The sequence below is a fragment of the Hordeum vulgare genome, chromosome 7H (assembly GCF_904849725.1).
Source record: "Hordeum vulgare subsp. vulgare chromosome 7H, MorexV3_pseudomolecules_assembly, whole genome shotgun sequence".
Classification (NCBI taxonomy): Eukaryota; Viridiplantae; Streptophyta; class Magnoliopsida; order Poales; family Poaceae; genus Hordeum; species Hordeum vulgare.
The window spans coordinates 472,794,703-472,815,966 of record NC_058524.1 but is presented as its reverse complement, the minus strand read 5'-3'; the positions used below and the strand labels follow the sequence as shown (position 1 = coordinate 472,815,966).

The 21,264-nt window shown below is 47.0% G+C and overlaps 1 pseudogene across 1 annotated transcript in view; it reads left to right on the top strand.

Annotated features, from left to right (window-relative positions):
* Nucleotides 1-7,244: 7,244 nt before the first annotated feature.
* Nucleotides 7,245-21,264, top strand: part of LOC123409108 — a 54,222-nt pseudogene continuing 40,202 nt past the window's right edge. The window contains exon 1 of the transcript XR_006612828.1: nt 7,245-8,059. The product of XR_006612828.1 is annotated as a malonyl-CoA:anthocyanidin 5-O-glucoside-6''-O-malonyltransferase-like (transcript). The remainder of the gene's footprint in view (nt 8,060-21,264) is intronic.

Here is a 21,264-nt window from a genome sequence, read left to right as displayed (position 1 = left end):
ACAAACATTAAAGGTATAAGAAGTCTCCTTGGTCATGCTAGTTTCTATAGAAGGTTCCTTAAATACTTCTCTAAGATTTATAGGCCTCTCACCAATCTCTTGCAAAAAGATATTCCATTTGTTTTTGATGATGATTGTGAAGAAGCATTTGAAATACTTAAGAAGGCCTTGATAACTGCACCTGTTGTTCAACCACCTGATTGGAACCTACCTTTTCAAATTATGTGTGATGCTAGTGATTATGTTGTCGGTGCTGTTCTAGGACAAAGAGTTGATAAGAATTTAAATGTTATTCATTATGCTAGTAAAACTCTAGACAGTGCCCAAAGAAACTATGCTACTACTGAAAAAGAATTTTTAGCAGTTGTGTTTGCATGTGATAAGTTCAGATCTTATATTGTTGACTCCAAAGTTACTATTCACACTGATCATGCTGGTATTAAATATCTCATGGAAAAGAAAGATGCTAAACCTAGACTTATTAGATGGTTTCTCTTGCTACAAGAATTTGATTTGCATGTTGTTGATAGGAAGGGTGCAGAGAACCCGTAGCAGATAACTTGTCTAAGTTAGAGAATGTTCTTGATGACCCACAACCTATTGATGATAGATTTCCTGATGAACAATTGAATGTCATCAATGCTTCACGTGGTACACCTTCGTATGCTGATTATGCTAATTATATTGTTGCTAAATATATACCACCTAGTTTCACATACCAACAAAAGAAAAAGTTCTTTTATGATTTGAGACATTGCTTTTGGGATGATCCTCACCTTTATAAAGAAGGAGTAGATGGTGTTATTAGGCGTTGTGTACCTGAGCATGAATAGGGACAGATCCTACAGAAGTGTCACTCCGAGGCTTACGGAGGGCACCATGCGGGAGATAGAACTGCACACAAGGTATTGCAATCCGGTTTTTATTGGCCTACTCTCTTCAAGGATGCTCATAAGTTTGTTTTGTCTTGTGATGAATGTCAAAGAATAGGTGATATCAGTAAACGTCAGTAAATGCCTATGAATTATTCACTTGTTATTGAACCATTTGATGTTTGGGGTTTTGATTATATGGGACCTTTTCCAAAGTCCAACGGATATACTCATATTCTAGTTGCTATTGATTACGTTACTAAGTGGGTAGAAGCTATCCCAACTAGTAGTGTTGATCATAACACCTCTATTAAGATGCTTAAAGAAGTTATTTTTCCTAGATTTGGAGTCCCTAGATATTTAATGACTGATGGTGGTTCACATTTTATTCATGGTGCTTTCCGTAAAATGCTTGCTAAGTATGATGTCAATCATAGAATTGCATCTCCTTATCATCCTCAGTCTAGTGGTCAAGTAGAGTTAAGTAATAGAGAAATTAAATTAATTCTGCAAAAGACCGTTAATAGGTCTAGAAAGAATTGGTCTAAGAAACTTGTGTATGCACTGTGGGCTTATAGAACTGCTTATAAGAATCCCATGGGCATGTCTCCGTATAAAATGGTTTACGGTAAAGCATGTCATTTACTTCTTGAGCTAGAGCATAAGGCTTATTGGGCAATCAAAGAGCTCAACTTTGATTTCAAACTTGCTGGTGATAAGAGGTTATTTGATATTAGCTCACTTGATGAAAGGAGAACTCAGGCATATGAAAATGCCAAGTTGTTTAAAGAAAAAGTTAAGAGGTGGCATGATTAAAGGATACAAAAACGTTAGTTCAATGTAGGTGATTATGTCTTGCTATACAATTCTCGTTTAAGGTTTTTTGCAGGCAAGCTTCTCTCTAAATGGGAAGGTCCTTACATTGTTCAGGAAGTATATCGTTCCGGTGCCACAAAAATCAACAATGCGGAAGGTAATTTTCCGAGAGTTGTAAATGGGCAAAGGATCAAGCATTATATCTCAGGTACTCCCATAAATGTTGAAAGCAATATTATTAATACCATAACTCCGGAGGAGTACATAAGGGATATTTACGAGCTTGTTTCCGACTCCAAAAACGAGGAGGTATGTGATTCGATAAGTGAACCGACTCTAAAGCTTTTCCAAAAGCAATTTTCCTCCGTTTTAGAATTTTTAGAAAAATAGAAAAATTTAAAGTAGTCCGGAAAGGGCACGAGGAGCTGCCAAGCCTGCCAGGCGCGCCCCACCCCCTGGGCACGTGGGGGCTCGTGAGCACCTCGTGTGTCTCCCGGACTCCGTTTTCTTGTGGAATACTCCTTTTGGTCGGTAAAAATGCATTATATAATCTCCTGAAAGGCCTGACCCTCGTATCACGCAAATATCCCGTGTTTTCGTTTCGAGCCTGTTTCTACTACAGATTTAGGGCAAGGATGTCGTATCAGGAATCTTCGAGGAGAACGATTTTCCTCAAGTCTATGAACAAGTAAATGTTGATTTGAAAAGGGTGGAAGTCACGGAGGCCAAGGAAGGGATGCTGGAAGAAACCAAGGGCAAGACTAAGGAGGAGAATCCGGTGTCGGGCGAAGGGCAATCTGTGCTCAACAAGGAAGAAGCTGAGGAAGAGGATTTCCTCCAACTCTACCTCCACGTGCTATCTCCATCCTTGATCGAACTCTTGAGGTTATGTGAAATAACTCGTGTTCGCAATACTTATCTCACCCGTGAAGTTATTTTGCTGGAGAAACGAATCACAGAGCCCCAAAGCATAAATCGAAGATTGATGGCCCTCTTGGAACTAAAAGACAGGATTGCTTCATCACCATCACCCCCGAAGGAAGACAATTAAACAAGGGTATGGGCACTCCCCTTGGCTTGTGCCAAGCTTGGGGGAGTTGCCCCGGTATCATATCACCATCACATCTTTTGCCTTTACCTTTATCTTAGTTCGATCCTTTTTGGTAATATATTTATCTAGTAGAATAAAGTTCTTAGTATGATCTAGGCTTGAGTTTTGCTTTGTGTTACCCCCAATGTAATCGAGTTCGTGAGTTATATAATAAGGAGTGTTTTAGTTAAGGGTCTTGCTTCATGCCATGATCTAAAGAAAAGAATAATAAAAGAACAAAATCATGAAAGATCATGTAATGATCTTATGGGAAGTGATGGCTTCACATATAAAAATAATGTTGATTGAAACTTGTTGTGGGTGGCTAAAACGTAGACCTTGATCATTGTTGCAATTAATAGGAAGTAATACAGAAAGAGAGGTTCACATATACATATATCATCTTTGACACCGTCTATGATTGTGAACACTCATTAAACTATTACATGCTAAGAAGTAGATGTTGGACAAGGAAGACAACATAATGAATTATGTTTGCTTGGTTCCAAACAATGTGATATGACTAGTGATCCCTTAGCATGTGACGCTTGCTTCCACCTCATATCAGGCAAAACTTCTGCACTAAGTAGAAATACTACTTGTGCATCCATAAACCCTCAACCCAGTTTTTCCATGAGAGTCCACCATACCTACCTATGGATTGAATAAGATCCCTCAAGTAAGTTGTCATTGGTGCAAGCAATAAAAAATTTCTCCCTAAATATGTATGATCTATTAGTGTGTGGAAAATAAGCTTTGTACGAACCTGTGATGAGGAAGACATAAAAGCGATACACTGCATAATAAAGTTCTTTATCACAAGAGGCAATATAAAGTGACGTTCCTTCACACTAAGAGATCACACATCCAAACCTCAAAAGCGCATGACAACCTCTGCTTCCCTCGGCGAAGGGCCTATCTTGTACCTTTACTTTTTATCTTTAAAAGAGTCATGGTGAGCGACACCAATTCCTTATTTCGCCATTATCTTGGCAAGCGTCATGTGCTAGGGAACGATGTATATTCATATATCAACTTGGAAGTAAGTAATCATGATTATTATAGTTGACATTACCCTTGAGGTAAATAGTTGGGAGGCGAAACTATAAGCCCCTATCGTTCTCTGTGGCAACTGAAACTTTGATTTCATGAGTACCGCGTGAGTTTTAGCAATTGTAGAAGACTAAAAGATGATTGAGTATGTGGATTTGCTTTACAAGCTCATATTTGACTCTTTCCAACGTTATGATAAATTGCAATTGCTTTAGTGACTAAAGACTATTGGTTGTTAATTCTGAATAAGGTTCTTGATCCATATTTTACATTGTGACGGAATTGTCACTTTAGCATAAGCGATTATATGACGATATTGCCGTTCTAAATATGATCATGATGCTTGCATGTCCGTATTTTATTTGATCGACACCTCTATCTCTAAACATGTGGGCATATTTATTGATCTCGGCTTCCGCTTGAGGACAAGCGAAGTCTAAGCTTGGGGGAGTTGATACGTCCATTTTGCATCATGCTTTTATATTGATATTTATCGCATTATGAGCTGTTATTACACATTATGGTACAATACTTATGCCTTTTCTCTCTTACTTTATAAGGTTTACATGAAGAGGGAGAATGCCGGCAGCTGGAATTCTGTGCTGGAAAAGGAGCAAGTTTGAGATACCTATTCTGCACAACTCCAAAAGCCGTGAAAATCAGCAAGGACTTATTTATAAAAAATACTGGGTGGAAGAAATACTGGAGGGGAGCCACGAGGAACTCACAAGCCTGCCAGGCGCGCCCTACCCCCCTGGGCGCACCTGGGTGGCTCGTGGGCCCCTGTTACCCCTACGGCTCCCATCTTCTGCTATAAGGAGGGTTTCTTCCCAGAAAAAATCAAGAAAGAGCTTTCGGGAAGAAACGTCGCCACCACGAGGCAGAACTTGAGCAGAACCAATCTAGAGCTCCGGCAGGGCCATCCTGCCGGGGAAACTGCCCTCCCGGAGGGGCAAATCGTCGCCATCGTCATCACCAACACTCCTCTCATCGGAGGGGACTCATCTCCATCAACATCTTCATCAGCACCATCTCATCTCCAAACCCTAGTTCATCTCTTGTACCCATTCTCCGTCTCGCGACTCTGATTGGTACTTGTAAGGTTGCTAGTAGTGTTAATTACTCCTTGTAGTTGATGCTAGTTGGTTTACTCGGTGGAAGATCATATGTTCAGATCCTTAATGCTATTCAATACCTCTCTGATCATGAACATAATTATGCTTTGTGAGTAGTTATGTTTGTTCCTGAGGACATGGGATAAGTCTTGCTATAAGTAGTCATGTGAATTTGGTATTCGTTCGATATTTTGATGTGTTGTATGTTGTCTTTCCTCTAGTGGTGTTATGTGAATGTCGACTACGTAACACTTCACCATTATTTGGGCCTAGAGGAAGGCATTGGGAAGTAATAAGTAGATGATGGGTTGCTAGGGTGACAGAAGCTTAAACCCTAGTTTATGCGTTGCTTCGTAAGGGCTGATTTGGATCCACTAGTTTAATGTTATGGTTAGACTTTGTCTTAATTCTTATTTCGTTGTTGCGGATGCTTGCGGGAGGGGTTAATAATAAGTGGGATGCTTTTCCAAGTAAGGACAGCACCCAAGCAACGGTTCACCCACATATCAAAATATCAAAGTAGCGAACGCGAATCATATGAACATGATGAAAACTAGCTTGACAGAAATTTTTCATGTGTCCTCGGGAGCGCTTTACCTTATATAAGAGGTCGTCCAGGCTTGTCCCTTACTACAAAAGGGATTGTGCCATCTTGCTGCACCATTGATACTATTGTTACTTGCTACCCGTTATGAATTATCTTATCACACAACTATCTGTTACCGATAATTTCAGTGCCTGCAGAGAATACCTTGCTGAAAACCACTTGTCATTTCCTTCTGCTCCTCGTTGGGTTCGACACTCTTACTTATTGAAAGGACTACGATAGATCCCCTACACTTGTGGGCCATCATTCCCCATCCGGCAGCAGCGCTCGCCGCACCCATGCGCCTCCTCTTACGGTCTGGCATGCCCCACCCATGTTGTGGCTACCCCTCACCACCCCCTTCTTAAGTGGTGATCTTCGGAGGCTATTGGTGCTTCCCGACATTGGCTCTTGCATCGTGTTGGCCGAGACTTCGTTGTGTGTGGGCTCAACACCTCCATCCACCTCCCTGCAATGGTGATTCCCACTCGACGGCCATGGGCATGCGCCCTCTCCTGCGTACAGTGTCGGATGTCGTCCTTCGGCTCGTCAGTGCCTTGGTCATCCGCACCCACCCTGCTAATGCCCTTGGTGGCCGTCCACCGTGACGCGTCTTTGATTCCGGTGCACCTCGGGAGTTGTGCGCCCCTTTCTAACTCCTTCGGCTTGCCGACATCTTTGTTGTTCCGGTCCTGATGATCCAGATCTGCGCTACCCTACGGATCATGTTCACTCGGGCCTTCGATCATCGTCGCATTCCTCGCGGCCCCTCGTTCTACCCAGCCGGCCACCTTCATGCCCCGTATGTCCGTTCGCCACACTCTTGCTCGTGCGTCCGGCGTAGCCTGGTGCCTCTTTGGTGGAGGCCCGGACTCCCTTTTCGTGGTCATGGTTTCAGCCTATTATCGACTTCCTCTACTCCAATTCGTGCTCCGTTCGCTTGGGGTTGCACCCAATCTGGCCAGGGCGACATTTCTGTATCATATGCTGACAGCACTGACATCCGCGGTTGTCGTGCTCTTCTTGGAGGCGTTGTCATGGCCGTTCTCTGTGCCCCTCTTTGATCAACAAGGGGAACCCTAGGTCCGATTATTTGGATCGACGGTGACGTTGTCTCGGCGTCGCTCTCCTTCGTGAAGGCGATGTCTTATTTGTTTGTGGTGTCCATTGTTTGGGATTTGGAGTTGTTGGTCGTCTTATGTTTATCTAGGCTACTTTTCATGATGGTGAGTCTAAATATGTATTTTCTCTTTTTCGGGCTGAGTATTCCATGTCTCTCTTCCAAGCACCATCTTCATGCATGTTGTGTCTGTGTCACGTATTGTTTTTCTTATACTCACACTAACTTCTTTCATCAATAGAATAATAGATTTACATATTTGAGACCAAAAAAAACTTTTATCCGAGCACACCGAACTCTCATAGACACGACTCTGAACTGGTGAACCCTGTCGGTCACAATCGTTGAATATTTTGATAATTTGGCTGAATTATTTACTCCAACTTCTTTCAATAGAATAGTACACAAACTCTACGTGTTCGAGAAAGAAAATCTCTATCCGAGCACTTCAAACTTTCGTAGATGTGACTCTGAACTGGTGAGCCCTGTCGGTCACAATCGTTGAATATTTTGAGATAATTTGGCTAAATTATTATTTTCAGAATTTGCAAGTTTGAACTTTGAGACGTGGTATCACATGAACTGCGGCAGCACCTGATACCCACCCTGCCCCCCTCCCCTTCTCGGGCGAGCAGCCGCCGCTTTCCTTTCCCCTCCACGAACACTCGGCGTTGACAAATCTCATTCAGACTCTCTAGGGCGCTGCCACCTCCACCAAGCTTGTCTCTCTCGTCGCTAGTCATGCCGACGGTCAAGATCGTCGAATTCGACAGCGTCGCCCCGCCGCCGGAGGACTTGTTACTCAGGCTGTCCGCGTTGGAAGCACCGTGGGTCGTACTCCCGGTCATCCAGCGCGTGTTCCTCTTCGACGACGCCGGGAGCCAGCACCCGCCCTTCGCATCTCTCGTCGGCTCCCTCCGCGCGTCACTGGCGGCCACGCTCGCGCGGCTTCCCTCGCTCGCCGGAAGGATCGTCTTCCTGCCGTCTACCGGCGACGCCGCAATCGAATGCTCCGCCTCCGAGGGAAGCGGCGTGCGGTTCATCGTCGCGGAGAGCGACGAGGCGGACGCTGGGCGGCTCGGCGGGGACGCGGACCACGACGTGGACGCGTTCAAGGCGTTCGTACCGAAGCTCAAGGTCGACGTGCTCCCTGCGGAGGTGCTGGCTGTGCAGGTCACACGGTTGAAGGGTGGGGTGGCGGTCGGCGTGGCGATGCACCACGCAGTGGTCGACGGCCGGTCGGTATGGAGGTTCTTCCAGGCGTGGGCGGCGGCCTGCCGCGGGGACGACGCTCCCGCAGAGGCGGTTGTGGCCGGCCTGACGTTCGACCGCGCGGTGATCGCGCTCCCCGGCGGCGAGGAGCTCACGAGGAGCACGCTGCGTAAGTACGCGCCCAATCTGCCGCTGGTATGTTCCTCCCCCTTTACTTCCCTTCTCAGTCCGTTCGTCTCGGCCGCCGGCGAGCAAGCGCGCGTGGTCAAACTAAGCAGGCGGCCTCCGCTCTACAGCCTCCGTTTGCTTCGAAAAAAACAAACTAGGCAGGCGGATCTCCCTAAGAGCATATACAGTACATTATAAAAACGCAAACTGTAATAAATTAAAAAAACATTTTAAAGATCCAATTTAGTAATGTCCGAACAAAAACGGTAAAAGAAAGTGTAAAAATATGGTAAAGAGCTCCTTCCTCTGGTGCAGCGGCCGCCACCCCTTCCTCCACCCGGCCGTCTCGGCCACGCCGGACGCGTCCAACCCCGTTGGACGCGCACCTTCGCCCATCGGCCGCGCCCCGTCCCCCGTCGGCCGCGCCCCATCACCACGTCGACCGCGCCCAGCCTCGCCCGCCACGCCTTGTCGCCCGTCGGCCATGCCTCGTCGCCTCCATCGTCAGCGACTTGTTCTATTGCCAGCTGCGTCGGGCGAGCCATGACCCTTTGTCTGCCGTGCTGGGAGGATTTCGGCGGCCAGGCTGAGGTCATGGAAGGCGAGGTCGAACTCGTCCAATTAAAACCGGCGGCGATCGATCGTGACGTCCAACGGTCTTTTCCGGCGTACGGTGATGAATTCCGGCAAATTTAGGACGGATTTTGGTGAATTCCGTGGCGGCGTGTTTGCCCGGACGAGGTTTGACTGGTATACGAGGACCCCTAAAATCGGTCTTTCAACTTTCAAAAATAAGAGTTTCGGATGTGGCTTTATCGTATCCCTAAAAAATTACGGATTGGATCATTTTTACGTTTCTGTTCTGTATCCTTTTTACGACAAAAATGTAAAATACAAAAAATTTACAGGTTTGATTAATTACACGGGGTCTGTTAGAAATGCTCTAAGCTGTCCTAGCTGAACACCACGTGACCAGGAGTCACGTCGTTGCATGATCATAGTTCACATGCCATCGCACCACGTTGAACGTCTTTTCGAGGAATGGAACACCCGGAAGGAAACCATATTTGTATAGTAATTTTTGTTTTTGATAAAGATTAATGTTATTCATTCAAAATGAAGCATCAAACAATACAAACACAATGAATATAGATCCAACCTAGTTAGGGTGCATACAATGGCTGTATGCATCACTCGATGCAGAGGACGGGGTGTGGCCTCCTTTTCAAAAAAAAAATCCAACACAAACACACACATATATAGTGTTACAGTTTACTAATGCAAAGAAACCAACAAACGGTGCTACCCTCATATTGACCAATAATAAGCTGAACTATGAGCAACTTTATTTTGACTATGCTCTATCCGTAATAGAACAACTCTCCGAAGAGCCAGTAACTTCTTGATTCCAATTTGTACACAAATTGTGTGTAGATAGCCAACTCTTCCATTTCAACCCCAATTGTCGGGGAGAATCAAGAGTTTTGGGAGAGCCTCATACGCAACCACGTATGTCCAGGCGATAAGGCCATGTACAATGTTGTTATCTTAAAAGTGACACGTGGGATAAATAATGGGGCGGAGAAAAGAGAAACCATAAGAGAAGACTTTCCCTCTCTTATTTAAGAAATCATGTCTTAGCAACAATATGTCTCACCACATGTTTAGAGAATAAACCAGGAAAGAACCCATTGTAAATTATATTTTATCGTTTTATCTTAATTACGTGGCAGACTTAAAATAAGACTATTTTATCAACCATTGTACATAATTATCCCGTGTCCAACAAAAGGGGACCTTTCACACCCACTTTCTTCGCCGTTCCCTCTCCTCCATCGTCAAAAATCCATAATCCACAAACCTTATTGTCACCGTGTATCATGGCGCAACACCGTAGAAGTGAGGACGTGCTCGGATGCTCGCGATCCACATCCAAGGAGCACGATCGCTACAGGTTATGTCATCTCCAATGCTAACCAATAAACCGTACATTGCATTCCTCTGCGGATAGGGGGCCAGTGCGCAGACACGGATGCGGGGGGGGGGGGGGGGGGGGCGACCATACCCTACATGGTCGATGATACGCGCAACTCGACCCCGGCGTCCGATGATACCATGCATTCATGGCGAACGACATCTATGAAGGACGTGGCCAAGCCTTACATCCCAAGGGCCAATGCCAAGGCTTCGAAGATGATGTCAAAGAAGAATATGAACGCTACTGCCATGGTGAGTCATGGCATGATGACAACTATTGCGAAGATGAGGAAGAAGATGGCGTCGACATTGAGGTGGAGCCATTGGTCTTCATCGATGAGCTCACCCAAAGAGCCGAGGCACAAAGGAGGGAGGAAAGCATTCGCATGGGGTCATACACCAAAGACCAATTGTTGTTCACTCATCAAGGAATGCCCCAAGTTTAAAGGTCAATATGCCGCTCTAAAGAAGAAAGGAGCGTCGGCGGCCATAGCCGGGGATGAAGATGTGAAGAGGCCGAGGGGCAATACCAACTTGAAGACTGACGAGTGCGGCATCCATTCCCTTGCAAGAAACTTTGCAAGGCATGATGACTGCAAAAGGAAGTGCGGGACAAAAGGAAGAGCCAAGATCCAAGAAAAGGAGGAGCAAATGAAGATATATTTGGAGATCCATGTGAAGAATCTTCATAGGGAGGAGGTCGTTAAGAAGAGGAAGCTCGACATGGAGGAAGCCATCCAGACGAAGAAGCTCGCGATCGGTACCTTGCGTGGGCTATGGCCGTTCTTTTTGAAGGCCGGCAAGTGTGCCGACCGCTGGCTTTGTTGCCGGCGAGAGACCTTGGTCATTTTGAAGGCGGGCAAGTGTGCCGATCGATGGCTTTGTTGTCGGCGTGCAAACTCTGAGGGGGTGAGGGAGGTTGATCATTTTGTAGGTTGGCATGTGTGTCGTCCGCTGGCTTTGTTTCCGGCGAGGGACCTTGGTCATTTTGAAGGCGGGCAGGTGTGTCGGCCGCTGGCTTTGTGTCGACGTGAAAACTCTGAGGGGTGGAGGAGGTTGATCATTTTGTGAGCTGGCATGAGTGCCGGCCGCTGGTGTTCTCTCTGGCCGGCATGAATTATGGTTGCTGGCATGAACTACGGCCTGAGTGCGAAAATTTCAGTTCTCTATGCCTTTGCAAAAAAATTCAGGCGCCCGACAAAATGTGTTCATTGGACACACGGCTAGCATGAACATATAATGAGCCGGATGCCGTCCTTTTGCCCGCCTCAAACTGATAAATTCCAAACAAAACGGACATTCATTTGGGGTTATGCATAGAAGTTGGCCTAAAGATCTAACGACCGAAGACAAGTTGACCAAATTTACCTGGTCACTGCTTAGTCAGAGCGATAACATTTTTGTGGGGGAGATTGATGACCTAAATAATAAGCACCCAAATTATCAAACCATTGTATATAATAATCGCACTTCCTGGCCCGTCCAAAGTAATACAGCTTAGAACATCTCCAACAGACGCGTGAAAAGGGGCGCGCGCGGTAAACCGTCATTATAGCGCGCGCGGGATGGAATGGCGCGCTCCAGCGGCGGCGGAAAAACAGCGCGCGCGGTAACCGGTTGCGCGCGCGCGAAAAGGCTGTAGCTCGCGCGCCATTTTTGCCGCGCCGCTTCGCGCGCGCCTATTAATAAAGCGCAGCTCTGTCGCTTCCTCGCGCCGCCACCGCTCCAGTCTCTCTCTCTCTCTCCCTCTGCCTCTCGCGCCACCGCCGCTCCAGCGCGTGCCGCCGCTCCAGCGCCCCGCCCCCGACGCGCCACCATGCCGCCGTGCTGCCGTTCTACGTCCGGCTACCGCGGCGTCCGTGAGCGCCCCAACAGCGGGTTCTACGCCGAGATACGCTCCGGCGATCTCCGGCTTAGCCTCGGCACGTACGACACGGCGCACGAGGCCGTCCGCGCGTTCGACGCGGCGGCGTGGCGCCTAGGCAGGCCGCGCCGCCAAATGAATTTCCAGGACGCCTACACGCTCCAGCAGGCGTTAGACGTCGCCCCGCCGCCTCGTGTAAACTCCGCACAAGACCGTACGGAGCACACTGCGCGGCAGCGCCGCCTCCTCGTCGCCCAGGAGGACGAGCGGGTCATGGCGGAGTGGCGCCGGCGCCACCCGGAGGATGTCACCTACAAGCAGGGTTATTGGGCAAGGCGTCGCGAGGAGGACACGCGCCGTCGTCGCGAGGAGCGATTGGACAGGCGTCGGCGGAAGGCATTGGCGAGTGCGCAGGCTGACCTCGTCAATGCAGGCGGGAGCTCCTTCTTCACTGAAGAAGACGAGCGTTGGTTCGACATCCGGCTGTCAACCTCTGACGACACCAACGACGATGGTGATGGTGCAGATGATTGGAGCGACTGGGATTAGTTTTTATGTTTTCGAACTATCTAGCACCGAATTATCTATCTATATTGTCGAACTACCTATCAAGTTGCAATGTATGTAAAATAACATTGTTTTCTTTTTATTTGAATGCAATCTATTTAAAAAATGGGTTGCGTGCGCTGTATTTTTGGACACTGCTGGAGCGGCGCGCGCGCTGCATTATAGCGCGGCTGCTGGAGCCTGCGCCTAACCCCGCGCTAAACCAGCCAAAACGCGCGCGGCAAACGCATTTTTTGGGCGCGACGCGAAGCGCGGCTGTTGGAGGTGCTCTTAGAGCATTTTCAACAGCAGCGCAAAACAAGCGTCGCGCCTAAAAATATGCATTTTTAGCGCGCGCAGCGACGCGGCGGGATGCTCCAGCGGGTGCGCAAAAACCGCGCGCGCTAAAACAAGTTGGGCGCGCTGTCCATTGCCTTAACCCGCGCTCGTAATTTGGAGCGCTCACTTCCGCGCGCAGCAGACTCGAGCGCGCGCGTGAACTCTCTCTCTTTCTTCCTCCTTCGCACCGCGCGCGCCAGCGCCAGCGCCCATGTCACCATGGACACGCAGACCGGCACCCCGCTCACCCCGCTGTACATGTTGGGGAACGTCGCATGGGAAACAAAAATTTTCCTACGCGCACGAAGACCTATCATGGTGATGTCCATCTACGAGAGGGGATTTCCGATCTACGTACCCTTGTAGATCGCACAGCAGAAGCGATAGTGAACGCGGTTGATGTAGTGGAACGTCCTCACGTCCCTCGATCCGCCCCGCGAACCGTCCCACGAAGCGTCCCGCGATCCGTCCCACGATCTAGTGCCGAACGTACGGCACCTCCGCGTTCAGCACACGTACAGCTCGACGATGATCTCGGCCTTCTTGATCCAGCAAGAGAGACGGAGAGGTAGATGAGTTCTCCGGCAGCGTGACGGCGCTCCGGAGGTTGGTGGTGATCTAATCTCAGCAGGGCTCCGCCCGAGCTCCGCAGAAACGCGATCTAGTGGTAAAACCGTGGAGGTATGTGGTCGGGCTGCCTTGAAAAGGTTGTCTCAAATCAGCTCTAATAGCTCCAATATATAGGAGGAGGGAGGGGAGGCTTGTCTTGAGGCTCAAGGAGCCCCAAGGGCTGCGCACAAAGGGGAGGAGGAGTCCACCTCCAATCCTAGTCCAACTAGGATTGAAAGATGGAGTCCTTCTCTCCCTTCCCACCTCTTTTTTCTCTTTGATTTTCTATCTATGGCGCATAGGGCCTTCTTGGGCCGTCCCACCAGCCCACCAAGGGCTGCTGCGCCACCCCCAAGGCCTATGGGCTTCCCTGGGGTGGGCTGCCCCCCCCCCCCGGTGAACACCCGGAACCCATTCGTCATTCCCGGTAACTCCGAAAACCTTCCGGTAATCAAATGAGTTCATCCTATATATCAATCTTCGTCTCCGAACCATTCCGGAAACCCTCGTGACGTCCGTGATCTCATCCGGGCCTCCGAACAACATTCGGTAACCAACCATATAACTCAAATACGTATAAAACAATGTCGAACATTAACTCTGCAGACCCTGCGGGTTCGAGAACTATGTAGACATGACCCGAGTGACTCCTCGGTCAATATCCAATAGCGGGACCTTGATGCCCATATTGGATACCACATATTCTACGAAGATATTATCGTTTGAACCTCAGTGCCAGGGATTCATACAATCCCGTATGTCATTCCCTTTGTCCTTCGGTATGTTACTTGCCTGAGATTCGATCGTCAGTATCCGCATATATATTTCAATCTCGTTTACCGGCAAGTCTCTTTACTCGTTCCGTAATACAAGATCCCGCAACTTATACTAAGTTACATTGCTTGCAAGGCTTGTGTGTGATGTTGTATTACCGAGTGGGTCCCAAGATACCTCTCCGTCACACGGAGTGACAAATTCCAGTCTCGATCCATACTAACTCAACGAACACCTTCGGAGATACCTGTAGAGCATCTTTATAGTCATCCAGTTACGTTGCGACGTTTGATACACACAAATCATTCCTCCGGTGTCAGTGAGTTATATGATCTCTTGGTCATAGGAACAAATACTTGACACGCAGAAAACTGTAGCAACAAAATGACACGATCAACATGCTACGTCTATTAGTTTGGCTCTAGTCCATCACGTGATTCTCCTAATGACATGATCCAGTTATCAAGCAACAACACCCTGTACATAGTCAGAAGACCCTGACTATCTTTGACCAACTGGCTAGCCAACTAGAGGCTTGCTAGGGACAGTGTTTTGTCTATGTATCCACACATGTATATAAGTCTTCATTCAATACAATTATAGCACGGATAATAAACAATTATCTTGATATAGGAATTATAATAATAACTATATTTAGTATTGCTTCTAGGGCATAATTCCAACAGTTTCGCACTTGCACTAGAGTCAATAATCTAGCCCTCACATCACCATGTGAATTACATTGTAATAAATCTAACACCCATACAGTTCTGGTGTTGATCATGCTTTTCCCGTGGAAGAAGTTTAGTCAGCGGGACTGCTACATTCAGATCCGTGTGCACTTTGCATATATTTACGTCCTCCCCTTCGACGTAGTCGCGGATGAGGTTGAAGCGTCGTTTGATGTGTCTGGTCTTCTTGTGAAACCGTGGTTCCTTTGCTAAGGCAATGGCACCCGTGTTGTCACAGAACAAGGTTATTGGATTCAGTGCGTTTGGCACTACTCCAAGATCCATCATGAACTGCTTCATCCAGACACCCTCCTTAGCCGCCTCCGAGGTAGCCATGTATTCCGCTTCACATGTAGAATCAGCTACGATGCTTTGGTTGGAACTGCACCAGCTTACCGCACCCCCATTAAGAATAAATACGTATCCGGTCTGTGACTTAGAGTTGTCCGGATCTGTGTCAAAGCTTGCATCGACGTAACCCTTTACGGCGAGCTCTTCGTCACCTCCATACACGAGAAACATCTCCTTAGTCCTTTTCAGGTACTTCAGGATATTCTTGACCGCCGTCTAGTGATCCACTCCTGGATTACTCTAGAACCTGCCTGTCATACTTATGGCCAGTCTAACGTCCGGTCTAGTGCACAGCATTGCATACATGATAGATCCTATGGCTGAAGCATAGGGGACGGTGCTCATATGCTCTCTATCTTTATCAGTTGCTGGGCACTTAGTCTTACTCAATCTCGTACCTTGTAAAACTGGCAAGAACCCTTTCTTGGACTGTTCCATTTTGAACCTCTTCAAAACTTTATCAAGGTATGTGCTTTGTGAAAGTCCTATCAGGCGTTTCGATCTATCCCTGTAGATCTTAATGCCTAGAATGTAAGCAGCTTCTCCTAGGTCCTTCATAGAGAAACTTTTATTCAAGTAATCCTTTACGCTCTCCAAAAACTCTACGTTGTTTCCAATCAGCAATATGTCATCCACATATAATATTAGAAACGCCACAGAGCTCCCACTCACTTTCTTGTAAATACAAGATTCTCCAACAACTTGTATAAACCCAAATGCTTTGATCACCTCATCAAAGCGTTTGTTCCAACTCCGAGATGCTTGCACCAGTCCATAAATGAATCGCTGGAGCTTGCATACCTTGTTAGCATTTTTAGGATCGACAAAACCTTCGGGTTGCATCATATACAACTCTTCCTTAAGGAAACCGTTAAGGAACGCCGTTTTGACATCCATCTGCCAGATTTCATAATCGAAAAATGCAGCTATTGCTAACATGATTCTGACGGACTTAAGCATCGCTACGGGTGAGAATGTCTCATCGTAGTCAACTCCTTGAACTTGTGAAAAACCCTATGCCACAAGTCGAGCTTTATAAACGGTCACATTGCCGTCAGCGTTCGTCTTCTTCTTAAAGATCCATTTGTTCTGAATAGCCTTGCGGCCCTCAGGTAGTACTTCCAAAGTCCACACTTTGTTTTCATACATGGATCCTATCTCGGACTTCATGGCCTCCAACCATTTGTTGGAATCTGGGCCCACCATTGCTTCTTCATAATTTGCAGGTTCATTGTTGTCTAACAACATGATTGACAAAACGGGATTACCGTACCACTCTGGAGCAGCACGTGGTCTCGTCGACCTGCGTGGTTCGATAGGAACTTGAACCGGAGTTTCATGATCATCATCATTAACTTCCTTCTCAACCAGCGTCGCAACGACAGGGGTTTCCCCTTGGCCTGCGCCACCATCCAGAGGGATGAGAGGTTCGACAACCTCATCAAGTTCTATCTTCGTCCCACTCAATTCTCTCGAGAGAAACTCCTTCTCGAGAAAAGCTCTGTTTTTAGCAACAAACACTTTGCCCTCGGATTTGAGATAGAAGGTGTACCCAACTGTCTCTTTTGGGTAACCTATGAAGATGCACTTTTCCGCTTTGGGTTCCAGCTTTTCAGGCTGAAGCTTTTTGACATAAGCATCACATCCCCAAACTTTAAGAAATGACAACTTTGGACTTTTGCCATACCATAGTTCGTATGGTGTCGTCACAACGGATTTTGATGGTGCCCTATTTAAAGTGAATGCAGCTGTGTCTAATGCATAACCCCAAAACGATAACGGCAAATCGGTAAGAGACATCATAGATCGCACCATCTCTAATAAAGTATGATTACGACGTTGGGACACACAATTACGTTGTGGTGTTCTAGGCGGTGTCAACTGTGAAACAATTCCACATTGTCTTAAGTGAGCACCAAACTCGAAACTCAGATATTCACCCCCACGATCAGACCGTAGGAACTTGATCTTCTTGTTACGATGATTTTCAACTTCACTCTGAAATTGCTTGAACCTTTCAAATGTTTCAGACGTGTGCTTCATTAAGTAGACATAACCATATCTACTCAAATCGTCAATGAAGGTGAGAAAATAACGATATCCGCCGCGTGCCTCCACGCTCATCGGACCGCACACATCGGTATGTATGATTTCCAACAAGTCACTAGCATGCTCCATTGTTCCGGAGAACGGAGTTTTAGTCATCTTGCCCATGAGGCATGGTTCGCACGTGTCAAGTGAATCAAAGTCAAGTGACTCCAAAAGTCCATCGGTATGGAGTTTCTTCATGTGCTTTACACCAATATGACCTAAGCGGCAGTGCCACAAAAACATGGCACTATCATTGTTAACTCTAACTCTTTTGGTCTCAATGTTATGTATATGTGTATTATCACTATCAAGATTCAATATGAACAATCCTCTCACATTGGGTGCATGACCATAAAAGATGTTACTCATAGAAATAGAACAACCATTATTCTCTGACTTAAAAGAGTAACCGTCTCGCAATAAACAAGATCCAGATATAATGTTCATGCTCAACGCAGGCACTAAATAACAATTATTCAAGTCCATAACTAATCCTGATGGTAACTGAAGTGAAACTATGCCGACGGCGATTGCATCAACCTTGGAACCATTTCCTACGCGCATCGTCACTTCATCTTTCGCCAGCCTTCGCCTATTCCGCAGTTCCTGTTTCGAGTTGCAAATATGAGCAACAGAACCAGTATCGAATACCCAGGCACTACTACGAGAGCCGGTTAAGTACACATCAATAACATGTATATCAAATATACCTGATTTTTCTTTGGCCGCCTTCTTATCAGCCATATACTTGGGGCAGTTGCGCTTCCAGTGACCCATACCCTTGCAATAGTAGCACTCTGTTTCAGGCTTAGGTCCAGCTTTGGGTTTCTTCGTCGGATTGGCATCAGGCTTGCCGCTCTTCTTTGAATTACCCTTCTTCCCTTTGCCATTTCTCTTGAAACTAGTGGTCTTATTCACCATCAACACTTGATGCTCTTTACGGAGTTCAGACTCTGCGACTTTCAGCATCGCAAACAACTCGGAGGGTGACTTGTTCATCCCTTGCATGTTGTAGTTCAACACAAAGCCCTTATAGCTTGGCAGCAGTGATTGAAGAATTCTGTCAGTGATAGCCTCTTGCGGGAGTTCAGTCCCCAACTCAGCTAGACGGTTTGAGTACCCAGACATTTTGAGCACATGTTCACTGAGACACGAATTCTCCTCCATCTTGCAAGCATAGAATTTATGGAGGTCTCATACCTCTCGATCCGGGCGTCCTTCTGAAAGATAAACTTCAACTCCTGAAACATCTCATATGCTCCATGACGCTCAAAGCGGCGTTGAAGTCCTGGCTCTAAGCCATACAAGACTGCACATTGAACTACTGAGTAGTCCTCCTTACGTGTTAACCAAGCGTTCTTAACATCTTGGTCAGCCTTAGCGGATGGTTCATCTCCTAGCGCAGCATTAAGTACATAATCCTTCTTCCCAGCTTGTAGGATCAACTTAAGATTACGAGCCCAGTCTACAAAGTTGCTTTCATCATCTTTCAACTTAGCTTTCTCTAGGAACGTATTAAAATTCAGGGTGACTGTCGCGTGAGCCATGATCTACAACGCAAATATATTCAAAGTGGACTTAGACTATGTTCAAGATAATTAGAGTTTAACTTAATCAAATGATTTGCTAAACTCCCACTCAAAAATACATCTCTCTAGTCATTTGAGTGGTTCATGACCCACTTAGAGTAGCTCAAGTCCGATCATCACGTGAGTTGAGTATAGTTTCAGTGGTAAGCATCCCTATGCTAATCATATCAACTATACGATTCATGATCGACCTTTCGGTCTCATGTGTTTCGAGGCCACGTCTGCACATGCTAGGCTCGTCAAGCTTAACCCGAGTGTTTCGCGTGTGCAACTGTTTTGCATCCATTGTATGTGAACGTTGAGTCTATCACACCCGATCATCACGTGGTGTCTTGAAATGACGAACTGTAGCAACGGTGCACAGTCGAGGAGAACACAATTTCGTCTTGAAATTTTAGTGAGAGATCACCTCATAATGCTACCGTCGTTCTAAGAAAAATAAGGTGCATAAAAGGATTAGCATCACATGCAATTCATAAGTGACATGATACGGCCATCATCACGTGCTTCTTGATCTCCATCACCAAAGCACCGGAAGGATCTTCTTTGTCACCGGCGCCACACCATGATCTCCATCAACGTGTCGCCATCGGGGTTGTCGTGCTACTCATGCTATTACTACTAAAGCTACATCCTATCAATATAGTAAACGCATCTGCAAGCACAAACGTTAGTTTAAAGACAACCCTATGGCTCCTGCCGGTTGCCGTACCATCGACGTGCAAGTCGATATTATCTATTACAACATGATCATCTCATACATCCAATATATCACATCACATCGTTGGCCATATCACATCATAAGCATACCCTGCAAAAACAAGTTAGAAGTCCTCTAATTTGTTGTTGCATGTTTTACGTGGTGACCATAGGTATCTAGTAGGATCGCAGCTTACTTACGCAAACACCACAACGGAGATATATGAATTGCTATTTAACCTTATCCAAGGACCTCCTCGGTCAAATACGATTCAACTAAAGTTGGAGAATACGACACTTGCCAGTCATCTTTGAGTAACGGAGTTACTCGTAGCGATGAAACCAGTCTCTCGTAAGCATACGAGTAATGTCGGTCCAAGCCGCTTCAATTCAACAATACCGCGGAATCAAGAAAAGACTAAGGAGGGCAGCAAGACGCACATCACCGCCCACAAAAACTTTTGTGTTCTACTCGAGATTACATCTACGCATGAACCTAGCTCTGATACCACTCTTGGGGAACGTTGCATGGGAAACAAAAAATTTCCTACGCGCACGAAGACCTATCATGGTGATGTCCATCTACGAGAGGGGATTTCCGATCTACGTACCCTTGTAGATCGCACAGCAGAAGCGTTAGTGAACGCGGTTGATGTAGTGGAACGTCCTCACGTCCCTCGATCCGCCCCGCGAACCGTCCCATGAACCGTCCCGCGATCCGTCCCACGATCCAGTGCCGAACGGACGGCACCTCCGCGTTTAGCACACGTACAGCTCGACGATGAGCTCGGCCTTCTTGATCCAGCAAGAGAGACGGAGAGGTAGATGAGTTCTCCGGCAGCGTGACGGCGCTCCGGAGGTTGGTGGTGATCTAATCTCAGCAGGGCTCCGCCCGAGCTCCGCAGAAACGCGATCTAGAGGTAAAACCGTGGAGGTATGTGGTCGGGCTGCCTTGAAAAGGTTGTCTCAAATCAGCCCTAATAGCTCCATATATATAGGAGGAGGGAGGGGAGGATTGCCTTGAGGCTCAAGGAGCCCCAAGGGCTGCGCACCAAGGGGAGGAGGAGTCCTCCTCCAATCCTAGTCCAACTAGGATTCGAAGGTGGAGTTCTTCTCTCCCTTCCCACCTCCTTTTTTTTCTTTTCTCTTTGATTTTCTATCTATGGCGTATAGGGCCTTCTTGGGCTGTCCCACCAGTCCACCAAGGGCTGGTGCACCACCCTAAGGCCTATGGGCTTCCCCGGGGTGGGCTGCCCCCCTTCCCCCAGTGAACACCCGGAACCCATTCGTCATTCCCGGTACATTCCCGGTAACTCCGAAAACCTTCTGGTAATCAAATGAGGTCATCCTATATATCAATCTTCATTTACGGACCATTTCGGAAACCCTCGTGAGGTCCGTGATCTCATCCGGGACTCCGAACAATATTCGGTAACCAACCATATAACTCAAATACGCATAAAACAACGTCGAACCTTAAGTGTGCAGACCCTATGGGTTCGAGAACTATGTAGACATGACCTGAGTGACTCCTCGGTCAATATCCAATAGCGGGACCTGGATGCCCATATTGGATCCCACATATTCTACGAAGATCTTATCGTTTGAACCTCAGTGCCAGGGATTCATACAATCCCGTATGTCATTCTCTTTGTCCTTCGG